This window comes from Hevea brasiliensis, chromosome 13 (assembly GCF_030052815.1).
Source record: "Hevea brasiliensis isolate MT/VB/25A 57/8 chromosome 13, ASM3005281v1, whole genome shotgun sequence".
In the NCBI taxonomy this organism is placed as follows: Eukaryota; Viridiplantae; Streptophyta; class Magnoliopsida; order Malpighiales; family Euphorbiaceae; genus Hevea; species Hevea brasiliensis.
Genome location: NC_079505.1, coordinates 79,914,325 through 79,923,612, shown reverse-complemented (window position 1 = coordinate 79,923,612; position 9,288 = coordinate 79,914,325).

The window sequence follows — 9,288 nt, the reverse complement described above, 5'->3', positions numbered from 1 at the left end:
GCTGACAAGTTAGGCATTTGGACACAAACTCTGCCACATCTCTCTTCATACCCATCCACCAGTAATGCTCCTTTAGCCCCCTATACATTTTTGTGCCACCAGGGTGCATGGCAAAAGGAGACTCATGTGCTTCCTTCAAAATGATCTGCCTCAAATCAACATCATTAGGAACACATATTCTGCCCTGGTGTAACAGTAAACCATCATCTCTGATTGAGAATTCTGGTTTCTTGCCCTGTCGGACTTCTTCCATCAATTTCTGATACTTCTGATCATTCTGAGCAGCCATTCTAATCTGATCAATCAACACTGGCTGTACATGCCATGCAACCGCTGTCTGCCCATCATCGTTAATCTCTAAGCTGGCATGCAATGATCTCAACTCATGTACCAAAGACAAAGGAGTAACCCATAGACTTGCCATAGTCTTGTGACTTAAGGCATCAGCCACAACATTAGCCTTCCCTGGCTGATAGTCTATCAGACAATCATAGTCTTTTATCAACTCTAACCATCTCCTCTGTCTCAAATTCAGCTCTTTCTGGGTGCCCAAATACTTTAAACTCGTATGATCTGTGTAGATGTAGCACTTCTCCCCATACAAATAATGTCTCCAGATCTTAAGAGCAAACACAATGGCTGCAAGCTCCAAATCATGTGTCGGATAATTCCTCTCATGCGGTTTTAGCTGGCGTGATGCATAGGCAATAACATTTCGATCTTGCATCAACACACAACCTAACCCATTGTGAGAAGTATCGCTATAAACTGTGTACTCTTTACCCGGAGTAGGTAAAGTTAGGACTGAGCTTCACCAAACATCTCTTCAATTCATCAAAACTCTGTGGCATTTATCCGTCACGAAATTTTACATCTTTTCTAAGCGGCTTGGTCAATGGAGATGCCAACATGGAAAATCCCTTCACAAATCTACGGTAGTATCGGCTAAACCAGAAAACTACGAATCTCGTGACATTTAGGTGGCCTCCAATTAAGGCGACTTCAATCTTACTTGGATCTACCTTAATGCCCTCTTCTGATACTACATGCCCCAAAAAAGATATTTCTTTCAGCCAAAATTCACACTTCGACAATTTGGCATATAGCTGTTTCTCTCTCAAAGTCTGCAGTACAATTCGCAGATGTCTATCATGCTCTTCTGCATTCCTCAAATAGACCAATATATCATCTATGAATACCACAACAAACTGGTAGAGGTATGGTCTGAAGATAGTGTTCATCAGATCCATAAAAGCGTAGGAGCATTAGTTAACCCGACTGGCAGGACCAAGAACTCATAATGGCCATAGCGGGTTACAAGGCGCTTTAGAAATACTCTGCTCTTGTACCTTCAGCTGATAATAACCTGATCTCAGGTCAATTTTGGAGAACACAGCTGCACCCCTCAACTGATCAAACAAGTCATCAATGCGGGGTAATGGATATCTATTCTTTATTGTCACCTTATTCAACTGCCGATAATCAATACACAAGCGGAGAGTGCCATCTTTCTTCTTTACAAACAACACTGGCGCTCCCCAAGGTGACACACTAGGGCGGATAAAGCCCTTGTCAAGCAATTCTTGCAACTGCACTTTCAACTCTTTCAATTCTGCAGGTGCCATTCTATATGGCGTTATGGAGATTGGATCCACACCAGGCATAACATTAATCTCAAATTGCACTTCTCTTTCTGGAGGTAATCCTGGTAACTCATCAGGAAATACATCCGGAAAGTCACATACCGTAGGGATGTCCCTTAGTGCTGGACTCCCCACTTGGGTGTCTATCACATGTGCCAAGTATGCTTCACACCCCTTTCTGATCATTCTTCTGGCTAGTGCAGCCGAAATGATGTTTGATGGCAGTAAATGCCTCTCCCCGTGTATTACCACATCACCATACAAAGGGAGACCAAAAGTGATTGTCTTCAGTCTACAGTCAATCATAGCATGATGCCTGGCTAACCAATCCATGCCTAAGATAATATCATACTCTCTGAAGGGCATCTCAATCAAGTCTGACAGGAAAACATGTCCTTGGATCACCAAAGGACAGTCTCTATAAATTTTGTTGACCCGGACCTCTTGTCCTAATGGACTAGTTACTAGCACTTCAAAACCCATTTGCACACATGGAACAGCAAGTGAACTGACTATGCTAGCACTAACATATGAATGGGTTGAACCCGGATCAAACAATACAAATACTTCTTGATCAGAGATAGAGAATGTACCAGCTACCACATCAGAAGTCTCAGCCTCTTCTCGCTGTTTCATTGCGTAGATTCTGGTTGAAGCACTTCCTTGTCCTGACTGACCAATCGCGTACTCGATCTGCAAGTAGTGCCTCTACCTCTGCCTCTCCCTCGCCAAATGACAGTAAACCTGCAGGAGCGGGACTGCAATAGATCCTCGCGGCAGTAGGAGCTGGACCATATCTCGGAGCACTAGTACAGTCTTTAGCTATATGGCCCTTGCCTCCACAGTTAAAACAGGCTCCAGTGGCCCAATAACACTCCCCCCCATGAATCTTGCCACAAGTCTCACAGGGGCGGGTAGACTGTGAACCCCTGCTTGACTGCTGGCCAGACCTAGGGGGTCTCTGTCCGGAAAATCTGCCTCTACTAAATCTTCCACCCCGACCCCTGCTGGGTCCACTAAACTTCTTTCTCTTTCCAGAGGTAGCACCAGAACTCTGTTCAACTGATTTTTCCCCCTTGTCTTTTTCTGATTTCTCTTGTGAACCCTTCCTCACTGCCCCTTCTGATTCTATCCTTTCTAATTCCAAGGCTTGTGAGATCAATTCAGAAAAATTCTGATGTCTGAAACCCACAACTTGCATTCTCAGACTCTGTCTTAGCCCGGACTCAAACCTCTTGCATCTGTCTCTGGGGGTGGAGACTAAGCTTCCAGCATAGTGGCTTAGCCTTGAGAAATCTCTTTCATACTCTGCTACAGTTCGGTTCCCTTGTTTCAAACTCAAAAATTCTTGCAGTTTTTGATCAACATATGCATCTGGGATGTATTTACATCGAACTCTCTCGATGAAGTCATCCTGTGTCAAGATCGTGGTTCACCAAGTGGGGGATGGTCTTCCACCAGTCATACGCATGCCCTTGCAATAGAGACACAGAATACTCAAGCTTCAATTCATCTTGGCAGTGCAGCTTCTTAAATACTCTGTCCATTCTTTCAAGCCATTGCTCTGCCTCAAGTGGGTCTACTGTACCCTTAAATTCTGCAGCCCCATACTTCAAAGAATTTATCAAAGTATCGGCTGGGCGATGGTTGTGCCACAGGTGGTTGGGGTGGAGCTTGAGCAGACCTACCCCACCATTTCTTTGAAACATCGCAGACCATCTGTATGAATTGTGCAGAAATCGCGGCATTTGTGGGTGTCTTGACCCACTGACATTCGGTAAAGCTGGGGCTTCCTGTTGTGCCTCAGCTTCAACAGACTGCTCAACTGAGCGATCCCCTTCTTCCATAACAATTTGGAGTAGGGTATCTCCTGAACAAGTAACACAAGGAGATTTCCCTCCGTTAGTTCATATCCATGATGTAATGCACTGTATGTAACAAATATGGACATTGAGCAGTTGTACTTAACAAAGAAAAGACACAAATTCACAATTGAAAACATAATTCAAAAACTTGCTCTGATACCACTAAAACATGTCACACCTTACCCCTCTGTAAGACATAACATGATCCCGTAGAATACCTAATGAACTACCGAACTTCACCTACCGATAACTTATTAAGTACCCTACAAGGGATTTTAAAACAATTTTCTTATCTTTGACAAGTGGTGAGCATTTCTAATAAGTATTTAAAACATTTAGTTGAAATTAAAACTAATTAATATTTTTGGCCATTTTAGTTTTCCGCAAATCTTATAAAAATTTTGACAGAGTTTCCTCTGTATTTTGAAAAAACCGTTCTTCAAATACCTGAAATAAAAGCACTTCCAATAATTATCTAACCACTGCTTCAAATTCATACTCAATCTCAACCAATTTCTCAAAATTCACAAGTTCAAAAATTCTCAAAATCATCCATCAATATCATTTATTCATATTCCATTCAAGATAAACAATTTATATATTCATCATACTAAAATTTACATTCAAAAGTCAATTAAAATTTATTACAACTTTTATACAAACTTTGTACAAGTGCTCAAGACCCATGTATATGTCCATACATTTATGTGCAATATATACATCAAAAGAAATATTTACTGATTAGGGTATAAATTATACCCGAAAACTTTAGTGGTAGCTTCTCACACCTCAAAGACTCGATCTGCTGCTCCTCTAGTCTCTGTATCTGCGGACAATAAAGCTATCGCTGAGTACTAGGACTCAGTGGTGCACAATATACTAAAATAATCTTTATGCAAAACTTAAAGCACATTCATTCAAAAATTTGGCTAAACATGAAAATTAAATACAATCATGCATTGTAAGATTTTACATGTAAACCAAGTTCATTTCAAAGTATCAAAACACATTTCATAAAACCCACAGTTAGATCACGCCATTCGAAACAAATAGAATCTCAATAGCCAGAGACTAAAGAGAAATCATATCACAAGGCTAGCTAGCTCACATATATGGATATCCATTCACATCCTCTTCTACTGGCACACCTCAACACTTCTCCAGAGAAGGAATCAAAATTCGAAACTAATTACCCCCACAAGTCGTGCTAGTGAGGTGTTCAAACATATGGTCATGATACTGTGGTTTTGAAACTTATCTTAACAATTTGCTAAACATTGTCATTTCAAATATACACAATAAATTTCACAATTTGAATCAAAACATCATAAGTAAGGTCACAATACTTTCAACAATTCAAAGCAACAATAAAATGCATATTTCATTCATTTAATCAACGAATTTTTTTAAAGCATAGTAATATTGTGCACAAACCTCAAACGAGTCGTCCTTTAGCCTCGACTCGGTTCCTCGGGTTCCTTCCCGATATTCTTTTCAACTGAAACACACAATTTTACAATGTTTCAGTACTAGAACTTAAAATAAATTCAAAATAAACTTAGCTTCACATTTACCTAACTCTAACGTGTTAAATTCGACGTTCTCGAAATTTTGTGTTTCGGGTTACTATTCACTGCACTATTCAAGTCAAATTATTGACTTTCTAAGGCTTAATAGGTATGGGAACTCCAACTTCACCCACATACCACATTTTGGTCACCAAACTTGTTGGTTTTGGTCATTTGTTTAAAGCTTAGGTCATTTTGGCAAAATTGCCAATTTTCGGTTTTGGTTTTCCGAAGTTGCACTATTCCATTGGTCGATCTACTGTTGGAATTTGACAAAACTTCCTTCATAGAAAATGTTCCTTATTGTCTTAAGTGTATTCTCATTTTTGGATCACCTCAATCGGAGTTTTGTAGCTCAAGTTATGGCCAAAATAAGTTTACTGTTCACGTGCAATCGCTCATACTGCAATTTTGGTGCTGGCAGGTTTTTGGTCCAACTTTGGTCAATTATTTGATCAAGTTAAGTTCATAATTTGGTCTCACTTTCTTCATATGAAATGTTGTACTATGTCTTAGGTTTCCATCGGTTCAAGAATCGCCTAAATCTGAGTTTTCTAGAGAGAGTTATAGCCATCCAAACATTGCTGCTCAATGAAAATTCTGCAGAATCTCAGTACAGTAATTTAATTTTGCTCAATGATTTTGAAAGGGTTAATGGCCTAATTTGGGTTGGTGTTCTTCATAAAAGTTTTATATCTATATCATATCTAATTGCTGGTAAAATTTCAGGTCAATTTGACCTACCTAGCTCGAGTTATGACCAAATGAACAGTTACTGTTCATTTGGTCAGTTTAGTGCAGTGGCAGCCTGCTATCAACTCACTTTGGTCAATTGTTTCACCAAGTTTTGGTCAGTTTTTGGCTATGGTTCCTTAATGAAAATTGTGCTCTTTTATGTCTATTTTCATCTCCAATTGGTGGCATATCAATTAGACTTGTAAAATTTGAGTTTTGGTCCTTCAAAGTGGGTTTGGTCATGCTGCCAGCAGCATGACCATTTACCTCCGAATTTAGTTTTCATTCCTATCATTCCCACACAAGTTATTTGGTCATAATTGACCATTATTTCATTTCACAATAGGTTAAACATGCCATTTATGCATTTCTCCAAATTTTGGTTCATAAACCCTAGCATTGAAACCCTAACTTACTCATTCAATCACAATTGGTGCATTTCCATCTTAACACCATACTAATGTAAGTTTATTAACATCTTTAATTCCCTTTAAACACATCAAACCATACCAATCATACTCCCATCAACCAAGCCAAAATTTCAGTTTAGTCCTTCTCCCATGATTTTATTTCATTTCAAGTTTATTTACAAGCTCTTGATGCCACACTAACACTAATTAAACAATAAAAATTGAAGTTTATAGTACTATACCTTGAGCAGAATTTTCTTCCTCCTTTTCTTCAAATTTTTTTTTCTTTCTTTTCCTTGATCCTAAGTTCATTTCAACCATTAATCATGCATTTAAGTGAAGAAATAAGAAGTTTAACATACTAACCTTAACTTTAAATGCCAATTCTTCACTTTCTCTCTTCCTTTCCTCTTTTTTTTTTTTATTTTTCTATTAGTTCTTTAATTTAATTCTCGATTCCGAAATTTTCTTTTCTCTGATTTTATTCGACAGTTAGGTCAGGAGTCAGCTCTCGGGGTCAATTGACCAAATTGTCCCTCGCCGGTTCATCCCGGTTTGCAAATAATCCAATATTTCTTCCGGCTCCCTGACCTAATTATTTGACTGACTTAACAGTTCTTTTTCATGATTTTCTCTTTTCCACTGTGTTCATAAGGGTCCTAAGGACCGCAGCGTCACTTTTTACGGTTCGAAATTTGAGTTTAAAACGACTTCGCAGTCGTTCCCGAGGAGGTCACTCATCGCTGTGACTCTCGGCTCGTTTAACCTCTTATGTTCTGTTTTTCTTATTTGTAGTTAACTAATTAAACATTACTAATTATTTATGTTTATGGCTTTTCAAGTTGTCTTAGGTGTGACTCTAATCTCTTTATTTGTCCGAACCGACACCGGTCACCGGAACAGTGAAATATACCAGGCTATACAACGGGGGTGTTACATATATTTATTTACAATTAGATTTATTTAATTTAATGTTATTGCAATAAAATTATTAAGTTTTTATGAGAAATGTCAAAGTAAAGATAATTTCTTATGATTATATATATATTTTTTTAATTTTTTATTTATAATCAAATATTTTAATTAAAATTTTTTTAATGAATTTCAATATTTTTTTTAAATATTACTATGAATTGGTGTTAGAATAATTATTGTTATTAAAAATTTATATTGTAATATTAAAAAAAAAACTTTATAACATAATATTTTCCAAAGTGATCATCTAAATTTTTCTTATTTGAGTTACTAAAACATTTTAAATTTTATTATTTATTAGTTTAATTAATAATATATAGATTTTGATAAAATATAATTGAAAATTCTTAGATATAGATTTTTTTTGAACTATCATTTACATGTTCTATTTTTTAGTTGGATAAAGTAATTATTTAATAAAAAAATGAAAATTAAAATATCTTTTATGATCGATATAATATTATTTTTATTAATCAAAATATACAATTAAAAAAATTATTTACATAGAAATTGATTAGTAATATGTTAAAATAATTAAATGAGATTTGTTAAATCTATGCTATATGCTAACTTATTTCCACTCTCTCTAATTTGTTTGATAAAAATTTTATTATATTGAATTATTTTATCATCAATATTTACTTTTTTTTTAAATATTTTATTAATTTTTTATAATATAAATTTATAGAAAGTAATAATTACGAACTATCAAAATCACAAATTTTATATTATAAATATCTAACTAACTTATCATATATATATATATATATATATATATATATATATATATATATTTATATATGAGATATTAATTTTATTCACTTATATATTAGAAGAAAACTATTAATTTAGTAAACAAATTAATTGATGAGATATTGGAGAAAATTAATTATTGCGTATAATATCTGTAATACATTTAAAAGTGAGAAGGAGAGTAATAGAATTGTTAAAAATACCTTTAATTTTTAAAATTATTTATTGTTACGAGGGTTTTGCGTTCGCCGGATGATCCTCACCGAAATGTGAAGTGAGGAGTCACCATTTTAATTTTGAGGAAAATTAAAGGAAACAATTTATTGTTTTAAATAATTTTATCACTTATAAGACAAAGATTTTGGGTTTGGGGTCCGTGTACATGTGAGGAATGTGTTAGGCACCACACATTGTCCCCTTAACAAGGATAAGTAGATTTAAGAATGTGCTATTTGTAACTTAAATAGATGATTTTGGGGTTTAAATTATGATGTAGATTTTTACTATAAGAACATTTGATATATCACCATTCAAGGTTGTCCCAAGGGCGTAAGTAGACGGAATGACCTTAAGGTGAATTGTGACTCCGGTTTGTGTTATGTCACACCCTACTCCTCGTAAGATGTAACATGCTCCCGTAGTACACCTAATGAATTATCGTACTTCGCCTACCAGTAACCCATTAAATATACTACAAGGGATTTTAAAACAATTTCTGATCATTTTTATATTAGTGGGTAATTTTTTTTTTCCAGATAATAAAAACCTTTAACTCCGCCTAAGTAGTTTGCACTTAGCCGGTCCCAAGCCCGGATAAAGGAGGAGGGTTGCGGTAGGTGACAACCAGCGTAAAAATTTCATCACACCCTATGATATGGATTCAAAAGATATAAACGTTGGGGCGTCCTCTACTAACGACGCGCTACATCGGAGCCCGGGTGTAGTGATAAATATGCAAGGGTTCCCACATCATGGATGGGTGTGGGTAAAGAAGTTAGTCCATAGGACAGATAGTAGAACAAATAGTGGAATAGAACACAAGATAGACATAGAAAACAATAGAAGATATCATAGAAGGAAACCAATTAGGAAGGAGCAGGATAGGAGGAGAATTAGGGTTGGTACTTGGAATGTTGGATCACTTACAGGAAAATTAATGGAGCTTGTGGATACCTTGAAAAGGAGAAGGGTGAATATTGCTTGCATTCAGGAGACTAAATGGGTAGGAGAGAAAAGTAAGGAAGTGGGTAATTCAGGGTACAAACTGTGGTTTACCGGAAAGGAGAGAAACAAGAACGGAGTGGGTATAATCATAGACAGAACATTGAAAGATGCAGTA